This window comes from Saccopteryx bilineata, chromosome 3, assembly GCF_036850765.1.
Source record: "Saccopteryx bilineata isolate mSacBil1 chromosome 3, mSacBil1_pri_phased_curated, whole genome shotgun sequence".
Classification (NCBI taxonomy): Eukaryota; Metazoa; Chordata; class Mammalia; order Chiroptera; family Emballonuridae; genus Saccopteryx; species Saccopteryx bilineata.
In genome coordinates this window covers 138489199-138513302 of record NC_089492.1, presented here as the reverse complement: position 1 = coordinate 138513302, position 24104 = coordinate 138489199, and the positions used below count along the sequence as shown (strand labels likewise).

General features: G+C 40.9%; 1 protein-coding gene and 1 non-coding gene across 5 annotated transcripts in view; one reads left to right on the top strand and one right to left on the bottom strand.

Annotated features, from left to right (window-relative positions):
• Positions 1-24104, top strand: part of CTNNA2 (catenin alpha 2) — a 1254514-nt gene that overhangs the window by 591884 nt on the left and 638526 nt on the right. The window lies entirely within an intron of this gene.
• TRNAP-AGG (transfer RNA proline (anticodon AGG)) lies at positions 2246-2320 on the bottom strand. The gene has a single exon. It is a non-coding gene; the product is annotated as a tRNA-Pro (tRNA).

Below are 24104 nucleotides of genomic sequence, written 5' to 3'. Positions count from 1 at the left end.
TGAAACAAATTATGCAGGTATTACTTTTTAAATCCTTGATGTTAATTAATTACCCTCCAAAGCCTAGGGCAGCTGAGGACTGAAGGTTTTGCATTGTTCAGTTACTGAGGCAGACAGAATCTTCCCATCCATTCCTTTTTGTGCAGCTGCTATTCTGGAGGAATAATAGGACACTGGAGTGACCCCTGAAGCAGCCATCTATAGACCACAATGACTTTCCTTTGGCTAAACCAAAAATGGCCAGAGAGTGCTGAATCTCACAGGTATTACTTCCAGAGGGTCTTCTTATCCATCAATTTTCTTATATGGATCTGTGCGAGGGTGTTCTGATCCAGAAGGTGACTTCAGAAGAAAGATGAAATCCCACTCAGACCATCTTCTGAGTTCCACGCTGAACAAAATGGGAGCAATGCTTTGTACAAAGGAGACAAGGACCTGGGAGGGACAGCTGACCTGCCAGCCCAATTCTGACTGACTCAGACAGGGTTGAATCAGAGACATCAGTTCTCAACTCAAAGACTCCTGCTTTGGCCCCTAATAGGGTCTACCAACACATCTTTTGGTCTTCCTTTGTTTTTTTATTTGTATGTTTATTGTCTTCAGTCATTTCTTTGTTGGGAAGACCTATTTCCTCTGCATTATAGTATGAGCCTGAAAACAGAAAGACACAGAAAGGATGGAAGCTTCATCTCATCTGAATTCAGCAGAACATGTTAGAGTGATCCTTAGCATGGAGTAGCAAAGAAAATAGAGTGTGTGTGTTTGGTAATTTCAGGGATCTATCTCTAATTGAAAAAAATAAGTAAAAGTATGATGCACTTTAATTCATGTGAAACACTGAGTCACAAATAAAATGCCCTGTGTTAAAACTAGAGATGAATATTAAAAATAAAGAAACAGCAAAATATACAAATCATTAGCTGGTTGTGGAATGTTTGTTGATTTTTCTACATGTCGGGGACTGAATTCTTGAAAGTTGTAATATTTTGTTGGATCTTTTTGGCAAATTTTAGGTTTACAGACCATGTCAGTTTCTATAATTTTACACTTTTTTGTCCGCTAACTTTATTATTTTTTGGCACAAAACAGAATCCTTGCTGGCAGAATGGCTCTTAAATATCTTTCAAGGAAAGTTTGTATTTTCCAAAGCGTTCTTCTATTTTTTTATTTGTTTGTTGATTTTGTTTTTTACTTTTTATTTTTAAATCATTTTTATTTTTCAATTACAGTTAAAATAGAATATTAGTTTCAGATCTACAACATAGTAATTATTTATATAATTTACAAAGTGATGTACCCATCTAACACCATACATAGTTATTATAATATTGACTGTATCCCCTATGCTGTACTTTACATCCCCATGACTACTCTGTAACTACCAGTTTGTACTTCTTAATCCCTTCACCCCTTTTTACCCATTTCTCCAACCCTCCTCCTTTCCAGTCACCATAAAAATATATTCTGTATCTATGATGTTGCTTTTGTTTTATTTGTTTGTTTTGCTGTTTATATTCCACATATAGATGAAATTATATGGCATTTGTCTGTCTTCCTTTCACTTATTTCTTTCAGCACAGTACCATCTGGAACCTAGGTCCATTTGTGTTGCAGATGGCAAGATTTCATTCTTTTTTAAGGATGAATTATATTCTATTGTACCACGTCTTTATCCATTCATCTATTAACGGACAACTTCAGTTACTTCCATATCTTGGCTATTATAAATGCTACAATCAACATATGGAAGCATATATCTTTTTAAATTAGTGTTTTGGTGTCTCCAGAAATGGAGTTGCTGGATCCTCCTTTGTCTCTTGTTACAGCCTTTGTTTTAAAGTCAGTTTTATTTGGTTAATATTGCCACCCCTGCTTTTTATTTTATTTTTATTGTCATGACATACCTTTTTTCCATTGCTTTACTTGCAGTCTCTGTGTGTCTTTTGATCGGAAACGAGTCACTTGTAGAGATCATATATATATATATATATATATATATATGATCAGACTCCCGCATGCACCCGACCAGGATCCACCTGGCACGCCCACCAGGGGGCGATGCTCTGCCCATCTGGGGCGTCGCTCTGTCACGACCACTCTAGCGCCTGCGGTAGAGGCCAAGGAGCTATCCCCAGCGCCCAGGCCATCTTTGCTCCAATGGAGCTTCGGCTGCGGGAGGGGAAGAGAGAGACAGAGAAGAAGGAGAGGGGGAGGGGTGGAGAAGCAGATGGGCACCTCTCCTGTGTGCCCTGGCCGGGAATCGAACCCGGACTTCCGCACCCTAGGCCGACGCTCTACCACTGAGCCAACGGGCCAGGGCCTGGATTTTTTTTTTTTTTTTTATATGCAACATGTTTCTTTGTCTCCACATTTTGGCTGCCTCCTTGTGTTGTTTCTATGTATTAGGCAACTCTGTTACATCTCCCAATCTTTATAGAGTGGACTTATGTACTGGGTGCCCTGTGGGGCCCAGTGGGGCACTCTCCCTAGTCATCTGAGCTGGGTGATCCAGGTGTATCCTTTGAGTGGGTTGTGTGTTCCCTCCTGTTGTAGTTGAGACATTGCCATCGGCACGTCAGTGGGAAGGATTGACTCTCAGACTGATTGTTTGTGAGGACTGGCTGTGACTACAGTGGAAGAACTGTTGTGTAAGGACTGACCCTATGGAGCAGGATTCACTTTAGCAAGGCTCTGGTCCCTGCCGAGTCTGGCCTTTGAGTCTGTCATTTGTGGATGTGGTTGAGTGATGATCTGGTGTGGTCTGCAGGCTGGTCACCAGGTATGTTGGTTCTGGGGCCTTTTGAAAGAGACTCTGGTACAGGCCAACGTCAGCTACTGCTTGTGCCCTGCTCGGGGCCACTTGTTATGAGCTACAAAGTGTTCTACAGATGGTTGCCACTTGAGATAGGCTTGGAGGTAGCTGGGAGAAGCTAGGCTGTGACTGAAGCTGGTGGCCACTAGTGCCAGGCTTTGGGCTGCTTAGTAAATGGTATAGGGCTTGCCAAGGCCAGATGCTGCTTGTTTGGTGTTTGTGAACCTTTGAGAGATTTTAGGAAATTCTGTAGCAAAAGCCAAGACAGGCCTTTTATGTGGGAAAACTAGGAGATGGGTTTGGGCCTGCAAGTGGGGTGGATCTTAGGGAATTACCACGGTAGAGCAAATAGTATTAGGTAAGTTTATGGAGACTCAGACGAGGTGCCTGCCTGTATCTGCAAGGAGAGGGCCCAGCAAAGGAACAACAGCTCCTACCAGCAGCTCTGTCAGGTAGAAAGCTGCCCCTCCATGTCTCATCTTCTCAACTTGAAGCCAGACAATTCAGTTTCTCTCCATGTGTCCCTGGCACCTTTCAAACCACTGCCCTAACCCTGGATCTTAAAGCCAGTGAGTCTGTCAGTGAGTGAGCCCATTCACAAGCCCTTTAAATATCAGGGGAACACTTTGCGAGTGTATGACTTTCTAACTGCTATGCTGTGTATCTGAAACCAACAAAAAAGTTATGGAAAATAAACTGTAATTGAAAACAAAAAATAGAAATGTGGTTTTCATTTAAAAAAAAAAAAGGAATGCCTGTATGCCTGTGACTGCAGCAGCCATCTCTCTCACTGAGCCATAATATCTACCAGTTTTCACAGATAGAAGTTATGGGGACTTCCCTTCCCAGCATGGAACCCTGGGCTGGGGGCCTGGTGTTGGGCTGAGATTCCTCACTTCTCAGGGGGACCTCCTCAGCCCAGATATTCCTCCTGATTACTGTCCCACATGGATATGGGACCCGCCATCGCTGTCTGTGCTCTTCCTACTATATGTCCTTAGACTTTTTTGTAGCTAAACTTTGGGTGGTTTTATTTGATAGTTGTTCTATAATTTAGTTGTTCATTTTGATGTCTTGTGTATTCTTTATATTTTTAATATTTTCAAAACACTGTGGGCAGATTTAACTGATATTTGAGAAATGAATCAACAAAGGCACAGAAACAATGGCTCACTGAGTGTCACACCGCCTGTCTATGCATTCTCAGATTTTTCCTGGTTTATTTTGGTCATTTTGTCGTTTGGTTATGTAGTTCTTAGGTAGGGTGCCCACCCATGTGAAGCCCCTTGTCATCTTCACCATTGTTCAGATTACTTCTTTTATTTATAATATTGGAGCCACTTTGGTGGTCCCTCTTTAAAAACAAACAAACAAATGGGTAGTACTCTGTGGCTATATCTTAAAGCCAACAATAGCATCCCCATAGGCCTGTGGGGGTAGGAGGGAGGGAGGGTGTCAAAAATCACTCCCAGGCCCCTGAGAATGGCTAATGCTTTTTCATATAGTGTCAGGATTTTATGATTTCAACAGTTTTCTGTGGCACAGTTCAATTAAAAGTCACAAAAATTGCCTGACTAGGTGGTGGCACAGTGGATAGAGCATTGTACTGGGACACAGAGGACCCAGGTTCGAAACCCCAAAGTTGCTAGCTTGAATGTGGGTTCATCTGGCTTAAAGATGAACTCACCAGCTTGAGTGTGGGGTCGCTGGCTTGAGCATAGGATCATAGACATGACCCCATGGTCGCTGGCTTGAGCCCAAAGGTTGTTGGCTTAAGCCCAAAGGTTGTTGGATTGAGCAAGGGGTCACTCACTCTGCTGTAGCCCCCCCCTGGTAATATATGAGAAAGCTATCAGTGAACAACTAAGGAGCCACAGCTAAGGAGCTGCAATGAAGAATTGATGCTTCTCATCTCTCTCCTTCCTGTCTGTCTCTGTCTCTGTCACATAAAAAAGTCTTAAAATTAATCTATACACCCTTTTACTAGCTGTTTGCTTTCTAAGAATTTACCTTAAGGAAATAATAAAGATAATGAGTCAGAGATATGCACCAAAAAAAAAAAAAAAAAAAAGAAAGAAACGATGCATTAAAAAGAATGTTTATGATAAAAAATAATTGGAGAGTAACTAAAGATCCATACACAGGAAATTGGATGAATCAATTACCATCAATCCATGCAATAAATATTGTACAATTTTTTTATATGGCTCTCTAGTGATTTACCTACAGGAAAAGTCTCCACAATATTTTGTGAAATAAAACAATGCCATTAACAATATGATATATTTAGAATATATAAAATTTGCAAGTATTAATGATAGTTATAGCTGAGTGATGGAATCTTGAGTGATTTAAATTTTCTTCCAAATTTTCAGAAATTTTTATTATGTATAGTAAACACTGATATTCATTCTAATCATGGAGAAGGGTAAGAAAGGAGGCAGAATTTTTTCCCCACTTTGAACAGCTACATAATATATTTTCAAATTAAAAGATCTCATAATGGAAGTGGTGTGAAAAAAAGAATATTTGGTATTCTAAAAGTGTTCAAGGATAAGGCTGTTTAATGCACACACACAGACCTATTTGCTTTGTTCAATTCATTAGAGCAGGGGTGGGGGGCCTCAGCATAAGTGATACAATATGATAACACAGTGGCCTGTATATTAAGACATTATCTAGCACAAATCCAAAATGATTTCTCCCCTGACATGACTAATGTTATTGCTGTTAATTAAATGGCCTGTTTGGAGGAATGGAATAATTGAGAAGTATTTCCAGTACATTCTTGTCTTTGAAGAGGAATGAGTTTCCATAGTAATAGTGCATATTTATAGATTGGAGAGTACATAAAATAAATTAGAGGGTGAAAACTATACTCAAAGCACTATTTTCATCTTTAATAAAACAGTTTCAACCCCCTGGAAAATATAACTGAAGCATTACTCCTAGAAATGAGGATTTTAGAGATGAGCATCAAGGTGGTCCCTGGGACAGTTAACAAACAGAACAGATATTTGGAGAGAACCCTTTCCAAGTTATTTCATGAATTGGAAATAATAGCAGTGAGTTGTTTGATAATCTAGCACTTTTTTTTTCCTTTCTTAATAGTTCTACTTAGTCATCTATTATAGGAAAAGAGAATTGCCTCAAGGTCTAAACTAGTCTGCTAAATACTACTGAGGACCAGGTTTAATAATATGTCTCGGTATCTTATTGATAAAGGACATTTATTTATCTACTAGAAACAGAATGGTGGGGGTGAACTGCACAAAGCCTAGCCTTTCTGATCACTTTTATCTGGCATCTCTCCTTCCTAAAGTCAAGATGCCAAGGCTTTTTCCAAATGGTTCATTCTAATCAATCAAACAATGTGTTGAGATAGATCCTAAAGCCAAGTCTGGTGTTTATGGGAGGCTGGAGCCTGACTGATAAATGTCATCTCTCACCCACGTGGGAGAGCAACAGTACCCATCTGGCATATTTATATTTATCAACTCATATCAAAGATAAAAAACACTTTATAAATTAAAGCTGGATGGGATTAGAGAAATTTATAGTATGTTAGAATTTAATTTGTACATCTTTTTACCAGCAGTTTGCTTTCTAAGAATGTACCTTAAAGAAGTAATATAGATAATGATTCAAAAAGATATGCACCCCCTAAAAAATGCATTAACAAGGATGTTAATGATAAAAAGTAATTGGAGAGTAACTAAAGATCTGTTACCAAAATGAGTCAGATTCAGGGCAGCTCGTCGCATTCAGCCAATCAAGAGATGAATAGGACTGAGTATATGAGTGTCTGTAATTCAGGAAAACTCTGGAAGGCATGGGATTTCTGTCCACAAGCTGCCTTAACACTCTCCTGGTACTGGCAGCTTTTATAGGGTTCAGGGAAAAAGAAAAAAAGTAAGAGTCCATGCAGTTAGTCACATAACAGTGTTCAGGAGGTGTGGGTTCATCTGCGGAAACATCTTCTCTGCAGGTTCTTCTGATGTAGCACAGGCCTAGTCAGCTGGGTCCTATCTGGTGTCCTTGGTAAATCTTCAGGACAGCAGGGATCAGGTGTCTCCCCATAATGGCCAGGACCTGGCATCTTTGGGACCATCAACTTCTTGGAATTATCTGTGGAAAAAAAAATACACACTGTTTTCTTAGGATGCAAAGTAAAGATTTAAAATCAGTGATCTAAATTTTAATTAATTTATAGGCCTTAACTTTTCACAGTAAATCCTGTGGCTAGGCTTTTACAAACAATTGTTGTGATTTTAAACTCCCCTAATTGTTGAGTCCCTCCCCAGTGTAAGTTTTCCCTGACATTCCTACAAAGGTAAACTTTTTGCTACATTTCAAAGTAAAGACCAGGAAGCCATTAAGAGAGACTAGCAAACAGATTAACTATATATTTCCTAACCCTTACATATCTGCTATTCATTACAACGGGAAAGCTACTGTTAATGAATCCAGATTTCTCACTTTTGGGTTCCCCTATCAGATCCATTCACAGGAAATTAGTTGAATCAGTTAATTTTGATATTGTTACGGGCATAAACTCTTGCCTTTATTGGCCGAATCTTTCTCTAAAAGCCTTGGTGATAGTACTTTAGAAATAAGAAATGGTCTTCAGCTTTGGGAATATCTGGGTCATTTTGGGACAGAATTTGTGGCTTTTAAGTCTATGGTTTGTTCCACAGAAGCCAAAGAATTTCACACTGTAGTTATGATCTTCTCAGATTCGCACAGATGTACTTGTAAGGCCAACAGCTACCACCGTCGTGGCCATGCAGGTTCTCATTGAATTTGGACAGATGGTAAAGAAACAGTGCAGCCAAGAAATGGTGGACCATTCCTTTAGTAAAGTCTCGCACTGGCCGATAAGCAAACAGACATGGAAAACACTTCCTTTTTACTCAGGGCTCCCAAAGCCCTGACACATTCTTAGGTTCTACACCAGGAGACTCTTCTCCAGTTCCTCCTAGAATCAAAGGCCTCCCCACCCCACTCTCAGTGGAGCTCACAAAAACCCCTCAGCTCTGCTTCCCCATCTGCACTCAGTCTCTCTCTCTCTCTCTCTCTCTCTCTCTCTCTCTCTCTCTCTCTGCAAAACTGGCTTCTTCAGCACTCTGCATTCTCTCTGCTCTCTCTGCAAAACTGGCTGGGTCCACCAAGATCCCTCCTCCAGCAAACATTAGCAAAACAATAGCCCCTCCCAAACAGGAATGCAATCAGCAATTTGCAATCAGCTGACCTGTTCTTAGGGCAAGCATACATGTGGCTGCCCAGCCCCATTTTTTAACAATAAAAGTGAGCAAACTCAAAAAATACAAAATTTACGAACTCATTTGCCCAACAGTACTCAGTCCTAGAGTCCTCTTGCTCTGAATATAGAGCCACAGGAAATAGAACTGATTCTTAAGACTTCTTTGAACAATAAGATGATGATTTGAGGGACGCTTTAATATTGGTGAAGTTATGTTTCCCATGATCTTAGCTGACCACCTGGGCATCCTCAGGTGATTGAGATGGACCATACCCTCAATCATATGAAAACCTTGAGAAATGAATATGATGTCACCTGGTCCTTCAATCATAGAAGCCAGCTATAAGCTCAGGTCTCTTCTCCATTTCATATTCTGATACTGATAGAAAAGAAGGGAAAACAAGTGTCCCCAGTACATAAAGACAGTGATACTTTATGTAACTCTTGAAGTCACAGTGCTTTCAGTAAGTGCTGGGCCAAATTTTATATACCACCTAGAATGTGGTATGTGAGAGTGTGTGTGAGAGATAGAGAGCATTTCTACATTTCAGTGGAGATGAGTGGGGGGGATAAAGATAAGGACTGCCCCAGCCACTGAGAAATACTTCAAGTACACATGCATTTGACATTAATTCCAGAGGCTTTTTCAAAAGGAACAGAATTACTGACTCTAATTAAAACCTGTCAAAAAGACATTTATTATTGATAACTTTAAAAAAAGGTAGTAAAAGCAGTAATGTATGAGTACATGATTTAAAAACACTTTTGAGAAAACTATAATATTTCCTATGAGATAGGAAAAAAAGGTGACCACATACTTTTCAGATACTAAGTGCCTCAAAATTGTTTTACTTTTGTTTTTTTAACCACGTGCTTTGCTGTATAATGCAAAGGGAAGTGTTTTGAAAAAAAAATGCATTTATAGATATGCAAATGCCACTTTGGGTAAGAAAATCAAATGCTTAATGCATATGGAATGCTGATTAGTTAAGATATTCACATGATTGTATGAAACAAAGATCAAACAAAAATAATTATCTAAAATGCTTCACATTATAAAAAAGAACACATACACAGATGTTAAAATCATTTTATTTTCTACTGATTACAAAATTCAGCCAGTACAGGCTCAAGAGAAGCAAATAGCAAGCCCTCGGACTCCCCTGACTTTCCTGGGGCTGTCCCCAGCTACCCTGCCAACGGAGGCACCTGCCGTTCTGGCGTCCTTCAGACTTCTCAAATATTATATATTGTATAATAGTATACAACATAGCTTATTTTACAAATAATTATTATATACATATGTGTATGTATGTGCCATGTCGTTATTAATCTTGATTTACGATCAGCAATTTTCACATATGTAAAATATATCAAAGATCTCTGCTCTATGTCAGAGCCCCAGAAAATTCTGCCATAGCTAGATCTAGCCTCTAGCATTTCTGGTCTGGGGGTAGGGGCTATGGATGCTAACTAACTAGGACAGTCAGATTGTTGAAAAAGCACCTGGTCTCAGGGCTTGGGGCATGTTGGGGTGGGGGTAGAGGAATAACGGGGGTGGGGCACCCTGCTCAGACTGACACAGCAGTCAGGAGAAGACAGCTTTAGCATAGTGAAGCAAATCCTAAATCCCTGCCACTTAGTGGTGGTTACCATTTAATCTAGACTTTGAGTTTGGGCTCACCTCTGAGCCATGGCTAACTGAGTCTATAGCACCTTTGGATTTTAGTGCACTAGTTAAAAACAATGCTTGCTGAGCTCCTGCTACTGGCTTGAGCATTTCACTGTCCATCTTTAGTTCTTTTGTATTTGGAAATATTTTTTCTCTGCTTCCTAAAGGAGCTCATTGGGCAGACACTGAGAGAAGACCTCAGCCCAGTCCTGAGTATATTTTATACCTATTCCAGTTACTATTTAAAGTACAACCATTTGGTAGTTTGTACATATATACATATCTATATATAGCTATCTATAGATATAAATATCTATAGATAGATAGCTATGAGTCATATTTTAAAACTATCACAATCTCCTTTTCTCAAAATCTGTTTTTTCTACAATTTTTAAAAATTGCAATAACTTATCATTTTTCCCCTCATATCTTTCTTAAGCTCCTGCAAAATACAAGGGTTAACTCCTTTACTGCTTTCTTTAACAGAATTATATTGTGTGTCCTATATGTATTCTGAGGATTTGAAAAGAGAGCCACCACAGCAATTAAATAATGGGGCAAACCTAAAAACTACTATTAAATCATCATCGGTAATAATCACTATCTAAATCAAGAGCGCTTTTGCCTACTCCACATCATAAATTCTTCAAACCCAAACTGTTTTATTCTCTTAAATTCCTGATGCCATTTTCTTTTCCCTGAATTTGTTCAGAGTAGGAGCCTTAGAGAGCAGCAGCGCGAGACACACTCTTCCTGTTTTGCTATGAGTTGCACCATCTGGATTGGGGGCTTAGAAATACATCTAAGTGAAATTTTATGAAAACAGGCCATTGAAAAAAATGCCTATTGTTAATCTTTGGGGAAACAATAGAATTGAAATAAAGATTGCGTATTTTTCCAGTGTAATAAACCTTGACAGTTCCATTGTGGCTGCTGGAGCGGCTTTGATTGCCAGTTGTTAAATGAGCCTGCATTTCGAAAGTGGGAGTAGATCACTCAGCAGAGCAGCAGATAGATGATGTTTGCTTTAAAGAAAGAGATTAAACCATTGCAAATATCATTAAGGACAGTTTCACAAAGGCCAGTGTCCACTGCTTCCTGAGGCTGCCTGTTAAACATTGTGTATGTGTCACAAACGTAGTATTTAATCTTCTAGGTCTCTAGAATCTGCCCTTTTCTCCCCATTTCTGTTTTTAGAGTTTTGCAGAAGATTGGGTTCCAAAGCAAGCCCTCATCCACAAATGAAAAGACAATGATAACAAATAGAATATTTGGGAGCAGTTGGGGAAATTGCTGAAAAGCTGTCCTGCTTCCTCTGCACTCCTCTCTTATTTTGGGGTTGGTCTTGACTCCATTGCATATTTTGGGAAAATTCTCTGGTCACTTCTCCAGGAGAGGTTAGGCCCCCAAAGCCTTAATCAAATCTCTCAGACTCTCAAGGTTTATATTTCTTCATCCACAGGTAAAAGGAATCACAAGGACTGTGCTTGTAGGTTCTCAGCAGATGAAACCTACAAGATAGTGTAATTGGAGAGGTGATAAAGGATATGTGTCCCCCCAGATAGCTCACTTCTACCTGCCAACCGACAGTTTCACACATTAGAATCACGGATGAGTTAGAGCTGTGGTGTTCTTTTTTGCAGAATACTATATTCAAACAAAATTGTATTTAGGTGCCCAATACATAAAGCAGTATAAAAATTGAGTTGCTCTACCAGTATGGAGGACCATTTAGACCCATCCATTCTCAGACTACCAAGGGTGGCTCAGCAACCAAGGTCTAGGATTTGTCCTAAAGCCCCAAAGAAGATGCTGTTATAGTCTTATCAATTGGGCAGTTCTCTAAGAGCTGCACTTGACTGGTACCGGTCCATGGGCCATTTGGTATTGGTCCACAGAGAAAGAATAAATAACTTACATTATTTCCATTTTATTTATATTTAAGTCTGAACGATGTTTTATTTTTAAAAAATGACCAGATTCCCTCTGTTACATCCATCTAAGACTCACTCTTAATGCTTGTCTCGTAAGTTCGACAATTATATTTAAAAATACCACAGTTTTTATGCCGGTTGCATAATTTTATTTTGTGCATTTATCCGCCCCATCCTAAATGCCGTCCGTGAAAATATTTTCTGACATTAAACCGGTCCATGGCCCAAAAAAGGTTGGGGACCACTGGTCTAGGGTACTATTTTTCAGCTGCTGATCTGCAGACCATTATACCAGAAATTTCATATCGGTCCATAAATGAGTTAACCACCTGGTGTTGTATGAAGATTAGAGACCCAGTGATCTTAGTTGAATTCACTTATGCTCCGGATGATTTCTGTTTTAACAGTCACCAAAATAATTCTCCTCTTTCATCGATCCCCAAGTGTAGATGGGTTGAATATCACTGATCTAGGGCCTATGAAGAAGCATTTAAGCAGAGGAGAAGCAAGATCTAATCCTTAAGTTAGGAAGTGATAATATAATTTTAAATAGTAGTATATATTCAATTCTAGGGTTAAATTCAGTAGTTAAAATGTTTTTTAGTATTTCTTTTATATAGTCTTATTTCTGACCAGTTTACGAGTTCATGTGTCATTCAGGAGGGGAGTAAGAGAGACTCATGGTTAAGAGCATAGACCTTGGGCCAGACAGTGCTGGAACGGAACCCCAGCCCTGCCACGCTAAAGAAGTCGTTACCATCAGTCTTCATGTGACAGACGGGGAGAACAATGGTACACACCGCTTGGAGATTTATGAATTTTCAATAAAATGATAAACATATAAAATTCTTAGCATACTATGCCTGATAGTGCTTAAACAAACAAAAAAATCATAAATTCTGAAAGAAATAGTTCATTTTTTTTCTCACATTTTTACCTTTAGCTCTTATGCCTGACTGCTCATTTAGCACCTCTGGCCCCCTTGAAAATTCCAAACTCACAGCTATTTCTAGAAGCTCAGGAGAGAGGCCGCACATTGGCATCAGCCTGTGGTGCCAGGCACTGCCATCTGCCAGACCCCAGGCCCATAGCGCATTTCTTCTGGCATCTGAGTTCCTCTAGTGGACACTGCTGCAGTCTTAGCCCCTGAGGGCTCCAAAGCTGAGCCCTTGTCTTTGTCTGGGATTCTGTCCTTGGACTATTTAAGTAATTAATGAAGTTGCTTCTTTTGAATTTTTTTTTCCCTTTTCTGCTCTCCATGCAACCAAACTCTATACCCATTTGGAGCTTGGCAGAAAGAACCACAGTCTTCATAATTGCCCCTGCCTGCCAAAGACCACAGCTATAATGGGTTTAGGCTTGTTACCACAAGGCGACATGTCCCAAAGGATTCCTCTGTCACCTGATGGGAGGAGCAGCTCCTTTCCTGCCCTGCCCTCCCCCCCCTCCCCATGCAGTAAAACAGAGAAGGGAATATGAATAAAATAAGACTTATCTTTACAAGTTGATGCTGTCCATTTGAATTACTATAGCGATGACTGTTGCCACAGATGGCGCGTGGGGATGGAGGGAGCCTGGATGAAGATGTTCAGATCTGATGAAAGCCTCCACACTGTCTTCCTAAACTGTAGTGCTGCCAAATACCTGTTAAAAGGCAAAGCAACACTGGGTCTGAGTGTGAGCGAGGGTGCCCTGGTTCTCTCCCTTTCCTAGTCAGTGGGTTCCTTCTTTCCTGAAATTAGAGCCAGACGATTCAGTGTCTCTTCCTTCCAGCTGACCAGTAAATCACAGGCATATGTGGCTAATCATTTTTCTCTTGCGGTGTATTTGCACAGTCAGCCTACCACATGTCTCTTGCGTTCTGTTCCTTCCTACCGTGCCCAAATGTGCCATCTGCTGAGATACCAGGCCCCGGCTCCACAGTTCTGCGTCTATGAGAAGTTAGTGCAGAGAACCTGCAGCCTGAGCAAGAATACAGAAGCTCCTGGAGACAGGGTCACAGGTCACGGTGGCTCTGATCAGTACTTCTTAGACCCAAACCCTCACGAAATAGAAAATTGGATAAAAAGACCTTATAGAAAAATCTGTATTTTTTTCTCAGAATACATAGTGTTACGGGGAATGCTTTTCACAATTATTCTTGTAGCAAAGAAATTTTGTAAACAGCACCAATTAGCAAGGTTAGGAAATTTTAAGAACTTCTAGAGTTTCATAGAATGGTCACTAATCGTTATTTTTATAGTTGTGAGAACATCTCCATTTTGAGGTCCAGTGTGTTGTTCCACATTTGCTGGATGGAACTCTTAGCAACACTTTAGTCCCATAATGGTTCATCTAATTCTCTTTTCTGAATTCCATTTATTGTACAATCTCAAGGGGAAAAGAATGGTTGAACATGTTTCTCATGGTTTCAAAACACACATAGATTCAAGCAAATTATAGCAAAAAGGGGAGTTAGGTAAATCTTCCTGTGTTCACTACATTATTGGTATTTTTAAATGTGAAAGCCTGCTGTTTATTTCTAGAAAAGTGAACAGTAATCTTTGCTGTAAAATGCTACACTGGCACATTTGTCTACACATTTACATTTTTGGAGATTGGCAAAATTGCAGGGGAATAACAGAATAGATCCAAAAATCAACTTGAAAAACAAGGAAAAGGAAAGGCTAGCAGAGATAATAAAGAAGTAAAGGTGAGGGAATAAGAAGGACCCTCATTTGTCACTGGTCCAGACCACTGCTCTACCTGTGTCTCTCTCTGGAAGATCTGAGGAACTGAAAGAGAGAGGCTGGATCACGCACGAAGCTTCTCCCCTCCGCATAGTGATACGCAGAGAACTTCCTTTTCACAGCAGTATCACAGTGTCTTCCATTTCCCCGGCCCAGAGTCAGAAACACACTCAGTCACTTCCTTTGCTGTTTATTGAAAATGTTACTCACTGCAGTGCATCTTTCTGCTAAATAAAGTCATGTTCAATTCTATTTCTAAGAGAAGTAGAAGTTTTCAGTAATTCATATATCTAATTGATTTTAAGGGCACTATGGAGAAATCAAAGGTAGAGAAGGATATTCAATTAGAGTGTCACCTTTAAAGCATAGAATCCTATGTGTTTGACTCGTTCTGGGCTTTAAATAACATCTCAGATACTAACATTTTCAATGACGGAACTAAGGTTGAAAAGTTAAGGTGATTTGTCCACAACTTGTTACTATGAAGCAACAGTAATAGATCAGAAAGTAAAACCCACCATATTTACCCAAGTGACCTCCAGTCCAAGCACAGATGTATGTGTCATAGAGATGTTATATGTCTAAAATGCCATATAGTTTGTTTGTTTTATTTTGTTTTGCTTTGTTTTGTTTGTGAGAGGAGGGGAGGCAGAGACACAGTCCTGCATGCACCCAGACCGGGATCCACCCAGCAAGCCCATGATATTCTGCCCATCTAAGGTGTTGCTCTGCTGCAGTCAGAGCCATTTTTTAGCACCTGATGCGGAGGCCATGGAGCTGTCCTCAGCACCCAGGGCCAACTCACTCTAATCGAGCCATGGCTGCAGGAGGGAAGGAGAAAAGAGAAGGAGAAGTGAGAGGGTGAGAGGTGGAGGAGATGTAGATGGGTGCTTCTCCTGTGTGCCCTGACTTGGAATTGAACCCAGGGCATCCACACACCTGGCTGATGCTCTACTACTGAGCAACAACTGAGCCAACTAGCCAGGCCACCATAGAAGTATTCATTCCAGCTCTGTTGGATTCCTGTGTCAAACAGGGTACCCCACACACACTGTATGACTTGCTACATCTATTGTTGATCATCTATTTGGTAGAAGACCTGAATGAATTTGCCAGTTGAAATTGCTGATTGCACCTAAAAATCTTCTATACAATGACTTTTGCATAAAGGGTGTGTTGGGCAGGTTCTCCCCACATCAAGTATAGTCAAATTTAAGTGAATATATCTTTGGAAAATTTCTTTAGGTCCAGGCACCTTTAATAACTTAAATAGTATAGTTATACTAATGAATGATCATCAGAAGAAGTCTTTGTTGACCTGCCTCATTGGTGAGAGGCTTTGAAGGTAGAAACTGTTTGCATGAAAGAAATGAACATTTCTCTGACCTTTTGAGAAAACATTCCTTTCTCAGAATCTGTCACTAAGGAAACAAGTCTCAGTGTGGTACCTAGACTTCCAGATAAGAAAGAGGACCTAACTAGTTTCTCTGTGTTTGTGCACCTAATAGAGTTGAACTAAGTAACACTGAGTTAAAATTTACCTTTATATATTATTCTTTTTTATCGTTGTTTTCACTTTTTCCACCTCATTTTACCCCTATCTCTTGGTGTAGTGTGAGGACTTAATATTTTTGGATTGTGCATACCTAAAATGATTTCTTTTTAAATTCCTTTCCACTATTTACTTTGCTTTGCCATTTATTGCATTCAGATTGTTCCTATAGACATAGGCAAAAATTGGAACTTCTACTTATAACCTATCTTTATACTCATAAGCAAACTATGTGTTATACTTATCCATAGTTTTGTAGCTTTTCAGATGTGTGCAAGTGGCCTTCTGTCCTTACTTCTAGTGAACCCTTCTAGGGCAGTGTTCAAGTTGAATTTCTCCATAGTGATGTAGTCAACAGATATAATGAGAATATACTGCCAGGAAACAAGATTCTCCTGCAGAGTCATGTGAAATGCATTTCAGGGACCCACACATAGGAGGACTTGAAGCATAGTGGTAAGATTTATTGGAGCAAAGAGAAAGGAGTACTCCCAGGTGTCCTATGTCTCATCCATGACCAGGGGACTCAACTCCTCACTGTAAAAGAAGTCCTGGACCTGGTGAGCACAAATGCCCACTAGGATGGAATATCATGACCCTGGGCTCCAGTCGTATGCTTCAACAGCATAGGCACTGCTCCCAGCTGTACCCCACCTCATTGAAATGTTTAAATGAGCAAAACTCAGGCCTTTGTTAAGCTTTGATTATGTTACCTTGGGCTTGGGAGGGGTAAGCTTTCTATCAAACTAACTAATCTTCTTCCTAATTCTTTGTGGGCTGTGCCAGACTCTCCCCCTATCCAATCCTTTTCATGGATTTTCTGGTGCTCCATGTCCCTATCCTGTCTGATCCTTTTCCCAGGTTTTCCCAGGCTGGCCTTCTCCACTTTATGGCTGCTATTTTGTCTCCTACTGCACACGAACCTAGCAAAGGAATTTACCCTACTGTTTTATCCTCCCCAATCCTACCCTCAGTATTCTCGGCTGGGGAGACTTGAAAGCCAGTTTTTCCTGCCAGCTTGAAGACTAATTGTAGGAATATGCTCTAAAAATATGCAGAGTTAGGACAACAATTAGAGACAGCAAGGCACTCTAGGGCAAAAGCACAGAGCAGACGAGAGTCCAGGGGCCTTTCTGACCCATACTGAGCAGTGCCACAGCAAAACAGCAGGATAAGATTCAGCAACACAGAAATATTTAGGCTCTCAGAACAGAGATTAGAAGTCAGCATGTGCCTGACCTGTGGTGGTGCAGTGGATAAAGCGTTGACCTGGAAATGCTGAGGTCACCGGTTCGAAACCCTGGGCTTGCCTGGTCAAGGCACATATGGGAGTTGATGCTTCCAGCTTCTCCCCCCTTCTCTCTCTCTGTCTCTCTCTCCCTCTCTGTCTCTCTGTCTCTCTCTGCCCCCCTCTCCTCTCTAAAAATGAAAAAATAAAATAAAATAAAAAAAAAAAAAAAAAAAGAAGTCAGCATGTTTCGTGTCCTTTACTTCAACCCCTTGAAAATGTCTGCTGTCTGCTTTCTTGAGTTATTTGTACTAGCTACTAAATATCTGAGTAAGGCTGGGATCAGGGCTTTGGTCTGCTGACTGGGGCTGTTGCCTCCCCTCGGCCCCTTGGAACATTTCATCTGGTTTCCTAGGAGTTCATTGTCACTGTGACAGCTAGTGTCCATTTGGTGGAAGTTGCTGAGGAGTCTGTGAATATTGCAGCTTCCTAGTTAATCAGGCTTAACATCTGATTCCATTTACTCCCGTCCTTTGTTAATAACTAGCTAGCTACCTATGCTAACAAATGCAGGTGAATAATGTTAAGAGCACCTTATAGTGGGTACAGAGTTTACTAAGTAACTATATCATGTGAGACATGTGTTGCTATTTCCTTTTACAGAGGAGGAAAACTGGGAAGTCAAGTAACTTTTTAGTGAAGTATAATTAAGACTCAAGGCTAATTGTCATCTCCCCAGACTCAGCACCTTAGGCTAGGGCAGTGGTAGTCAACCTGGTCCCTACTGCCCACTAGTGGGCATTCCAGCTTTCATGGTGGGCAGTAACGGAGCAACCGACGTATAAATAAAAAGGTAGATTTAACTATAGTAAGTTGTTTTATAAAGATTCATTTTGCCAAACGTAGCGAAAATCCGACATAAAGTACTTGGTAAGTAATTATTATTATATGCTTTAACTTGCTGTAACTCTGCTTTATAAATTTTATAAAGTAAAGTTACTTCCCTACTTTATAAATCACCATTACTGTGGAACCGGTGGGCAGTTAGAAAATTTTACTACTAACAGAGATACAAAAGTATCTGTTATGAAAAGGTTGACTACCCCTGGGCTAGGGCATGAGTTATGTGTCTGCCAACACTACCTCTGGCTACCTTTGTCATGTAACCTTTCAGACTGTAATCAGTGCATAGGATCTTATTAAAATTCAGATTCTGATTCTGCTTTAGGTCTGATTTTGCACTTCTAACCAACTTTTTCCTGTCCTGCCTGAGATTCCACACTTCTTAGAAGCTCTGGGACTGTTTTTCAACCAGCACACATGGAGTAGTAAGGCCCTAGCAACCTTATGTTGGCTCAGTGATGTATTGTGGCACGTCACCTCAACTCCTGTATGTTTTTCCACGATCACTTTTTCACAGTGCTTGACTACCTCTCCTCAGAAATATGTATGTAACTTTATGCATGCATCTTAAATTGAAGATAAATATATGTTGAATTAAAATGGCTATCGAGTGATAAAATGTTTACAAATATTCAATTTTTAACACTTCTTGGCCTTTTGGCTAAGATTAAGTATACACATATTCATTTTACAAAATAGCACAGCAGAAATATATTTAGTTAAGTGGACCACACGTTGGTAAATAGTGATCTGCAGGAAAATCACACCTCTTGTGTCTGAAAACCAGAAGTATAAAGAAAATTAAAAGTGCCTATTCACTCTTCACATAGTGTGTTTCTGCTTAATTCATGCAACCAAGTTGAGACTGTTGGTTCTGAAGGCCCACCTCCTTGCCTCTGTCCAAAGTGGTTGGGTTGTAAATCCTAAGCCCCTGGGGAGCCTCTCATTTAACTGGAGTAAAGACAACTCCAGCAGCGTTTGCATTAGCAATTGCTTTTGTTACAATTTGGAGAGACCCTAAACCAGGAGGTCAAAATTATTTGTAAGTGGTTCTGAAAGTCTCTTAAGCTAAGGGAGCTCCAGGTTGCTACAGTGTGAATTTTACCTAAAGGAAAAAATGCCAAGAACTCTGTGCTTTGTTTGCTGTGCAGTAATGCCTTTGGCGTTATTTCTTGGCACAGAGATGAGGTGGGGAGGGTAATTGCAGAGGGAGAGCTTTAGGGCAGAGCAGGGGGTAGGAGGGATGCTGAGGGTTCTGGCAGACAGCTCAGTCTGCTATTAGTCCCACGTCAGCACCCCTGCGGGGTTAAAACCACTGGGCAGCTGTGTAATTAATATCACTAGGAAGTGTTGGAATGGGGGACCCAGATGCCCTCTGAAATGAGGAAAGGAACTTTTCAAAAGTAGGAGATCTGGGGCTCTGACTCCTGTTGCCGGTGCTGTTGTGTGCTGGGTGCAGAAGAAGTTCCCTGTTCCCTGATCAGTGACTCTTTACTGAGGTACACCAAGTGACGTGGGTGTAACACAGTTCAATCTGTTTTCAAGATGCTGCGTCAGAAATATTTTAATTTTTAGTGTCCATCTTAATGGGGGATGTGATGAGGGAGGGATGTTCTTTTCATAATATCTGAAATTAAGTAAAGCTTTCCTTATGTTTTTATAATTTATGAACCTGATTTTAGGTACTTCTGACAGTTGTATCACATTCTTGCTGGTTTAAATGATCTCTACACAGCGATGCCTGTTTCTGTGCTGACAGCACGTGCATATTCTGAGGTGTCAGCCTAAAAGCCCGGCCTCTCCCCGTGCTTGTGAGTGGAAGGTAGAACCGCTGGACCATGGGCCAGATCTTAACTGAAACCATGTGTTATTGGGCACACAGATTTTTCTTATCATTGGTAACATTTAAAAATTGAGCAATTTTATATGAAAATTTAGATTTCTAATAACTCTTGAAAACTGGAAGACTTGTCATCATGACGTCTGTCTACCAGCGGCAGGGACTGAGGAGCGGTGCTGTGCTTCAGGCGGAAACGTCCTCTCCAGCTCTCCGCAGCCAGCCCTGCGTGCTCCCTGGTGTCCCCTGCCCGGAGCCAGCATTTCAGTTGGTGACATCGACGAGGAACAGCCATTGCAAAGGTTTGAGTCCAGGTGAATGCTCCCACATGAAGTCCATGTGGTGGATGGTTCTCAGGGAGCAGTAGGTACACCAAACTGATCCAAATTAGGGGCACATGTGAAAACAGGTTTCTGACTACTGATCTCCATCATCTAAGCCAGAGAACTGCAGATAGAAATTTACGTTCACTGGAAGGAAGAGCTCAGTAAGAGACATTATGTTTAGTTGTAGGTGACTGAAAATCCAAAGTAATGGTGCTTTATACAAAAGAGTGATGCATTTTTGCTTGACTAGTGGTGGTGTGGTGGATAGAGTGTCAACCTGGGATGTTTAGGTCCCAGGTTCGAAACCCCAAGGTCACTGCTTGAGCGTGGGGTCATTGACATAATCCCCTGGTCACTGACTTGAAGCCCAAGGTTATGGGCTTGAGTAAGAGGTCACTGGCTCTGCTGGAAACCCTTGGTCAAGACATGTATGAGAAGCAATCAATGAAGAACTAAAAAGAGTGTCACAACTATGAGGTGATGCATCTCCTCTCTCTCCCTTCCTGTTTCTCTTTCTGTGTGTCTCTCTCTTACTGGGAAAAAAAAGGGTCTGAATACTGATGTATTTTAGAACATCACAGAAATCTAGATGGGTGGTTTCCAGTGGGTTTATGGGTCCCACCACCATCTGAGACCCAGGATCCTCAACATGAGGAGTCTGCTGTATGAACTGAGATAGTGCTCCATTCACATTCTAGCTGGAAGGTAGGAGGAAAAAGCAAGAGAAAGGCCTCCTTCCAATGAACCCTCTTAAGACATCATCTACATCATTTTTACCTCCATCCCATTGGCCAGAACTGATTCTCATGGTGATTTCTAGCTGTAAGGAAGGCTGGAAAAGGGTCTGAATGCTGGGTGATCTCTTTCCCAGCAGAGTCAGCAAGGAGACAACGGATATTTGGGCATTACTGGCAATGTCTACAGCTACTTCATGGTTCTCATATGTCTCAGAGAACTGCACACAGTGGATGTTGCGTAGAAGTCACAAGGGAAGGGGAAGAAAGTGCCCAGCTTCAGCAGCCCCTTATATTCCACTCCTGATTCTCCACACACCAGTGAAACTGCGATGAACTCTGTATATTTCCCTAGTCCCTTTATAGACTTCCTTCACATCTTATTCCTATCCATTTGTCTTATTTTAGCACCCACTAGCAAATCAGCCAAGTGTTAAATCAGTGCAAGGCACAATGGGGGAAGCAAGAGACTGTGTGACCCTTCCTTTATGACAAGGCGCATGTCTCATCCTCACTCTTTCCCACACAGGATGTTCAGTCTTCCAAGCTTATGAGCGAAACGGATGCTGGAATCTCACCACGTCTTGCAATATCTGCATTCACCTATGAAAGAAACAGTCTGTGCTGCTGGAGGGGTCCTTGTGCTCTCAATACAGGTGCCTCTGTGACACGGTCTCCTTCCAGCCGGTTAGTGCAGAACAGGGTCCTCCAGCAGCTCACTGGTGTATGAAAAAATGGATTAAAAAGAACACACAACTCTAGGAATAGGTGGAGCTCACCCACATTAGAAAACAAATTCTTATTTTTTGCAAAAGATTAAATGAATCAGTTTACAAAGCTGGATTTACATGAACCTTTTTACAGTTTAAACTTTTTGAACTTTCACTTTAAAATTATATCAGTAAGGTATAAAGAAGTCTCCTAGTGGTGTCTACTAAGGAAGACTTAAGCATAAGTGAATATTCAAGAGTAGATCTTTTCTCCCAATAGTTACTTTGTTCAAATTATTGGAAGTATACCTAATTAATTGTTTCCTAATTGGGGGCAGGGCATATAGTCATCATCTTATTGAATGAAATTTGTCCTGAATTAACTTTCTGAAACGAACTATTAAGATGGTTTACATCAATGATATGTAATGTGTGTGCTTCTGGTTCTTTGAATAATAAAAAATACATTTTAGGGACTAAATATTAATTAAGGAAGAAGGTCTCTCAGCTTTTGGGGGTGACCCCGGATCTGCAGAGGCCGCATTGTGATGATCATGATGATGATGGTGAGACCACTCCCACTTGGCATCCCTGCTCCATGTGTCCAACCCTCCATTCACTTTTGAGCTCACATTCACATGCTGGTGTCTGCATTAGGGGAGTTAGGGGCTAGAACTGCAGCCTGTGTGCCGGGCCCTGCTGTTCTGCTGTCTCCTGGTCATTTCACTCACCATCAGCATCTTCCTACAAGCGGACAAAGGAAAGGACCAAGACAAAGCTAGACTTCAACTCTTGAGAAAATTACATTTTGGCAAACAAACAAACATAAAACCTGTGGATTTGTTTTATGTGTTTCAGAGAGACTCTGATACTTTTACGCTATATGCCCCAAATGGGAAAATGTGATCTTAGTATCATCTTCCTACAAGAGCTGATACCATTTTTGTTTTTAAGATACAAAAGAAAACAGCACCTTTTATATTCAAAATGGGGGGGGGGGGGCAGACTAGCTAGGGAAAAGCAAACCGAAAAACAACCCAGAGACATCTATTCATCCATTTATAAAAAAGAGAAAGAGATTTAGTATGTGCAGTGAGCGGCGTGTAGAAGCAGTGGTTTAATATCTTCCCTGCTCCCCAGCAGCTGCGAGGATAACCTTGTTGTTCTCAGCATCTGCTCTGCGGGTTCTCTGGAGAGCTGTAATAGGATACCAGTCTTCTTGTTAGTCTGTAAAATGAGTTATTTTGAAGGAAGAAGATTAAGGGCACTCCATATAAAATATGGGAATGCCAGAATTGTTCTTTTTTAATTTTTAGAGTTTTTAAATACTAGATTGTACTCATTCTTCCCAATCTGCAGAAAAGAGCAGAGGGCTGGCCGCTTTGGGCAGCTGGCTCATGGCCTCATGGTAAATGGTGGCGAAGGCAGGACTCTTCGTTTCTGATTCAGGGTTTTTGCTGCCCCAGGTGACCAATTCTGCTGTATTGTTTTGATAGTTCTGGATGTTCTCTGAGAGTTGGCTACAAACAGGGAAAAAGAAATATTAAAAATGACTTTTGTTCTAAAGGAGTCACGATTGCCGACTCAGCAAGATGTGTTTCTTCGAGGTATAGAAGCAACCTTACCTTTTGACTGTGTGCCCATGACCATCAGCTGCTTTGTGTGGGGGTTAGGTCCTGGGGAGCTTTTCCATAGAACATATTAAGTGCCTTAGAATCTTAGACTAGCACAGCTGGAAGTCAAGACCTTCCTACTCAATCTCTTCATTTTACAAATGAAACCATGACCACAGAGGTAGTGACTTGCCCCAGGCCACACTGACAGGCACTGTGCCCAGCCCACTTCTGGGGTTCTCCTTCTGTGCCATCAAACCATTTTCCTGCATAAAGCAATACAGATGGTATGTCAAGGAAGAAATTCATCTCAGGCAGGTTTTATTTTTTTGACCTCCCCACTCTACATAATATCTGGGAAGGATTTTTTAGTAACAGCTAAAGAACTGTGGAATCAAAATAATTTATGCAACAAACTTCTTTTGTAATCTTTTTTTTTTTTTTTTTGCTCTTTTTCTTTAAAATACCTCTGAAGTACCACACTAGTATGTTTCAAGTATCTGCTGGAAAGCACGGTGACTGCGTTTGTGCAAGAGTACAATGCACTCTTGTGTTTAGGAATGCGGTTCTGTTAGGCTGCTCATTTTCACCCTGGCAGAACTCACCGGTCTTCCACCCTCACCTGTGGACCGGCCTGTGGGCCAGTTGCCCTTGCCAGGTGCCCCATCACGAATCGCAGCCTCACCTGGCATGACGGGTGGAACAAGGTGCTTACAGTGTGTTGGACCTAGAACAGTGTCTGGCACCTGTTGCTGAATGTATATCTTTGAATGAATGAATGAACATCTGAA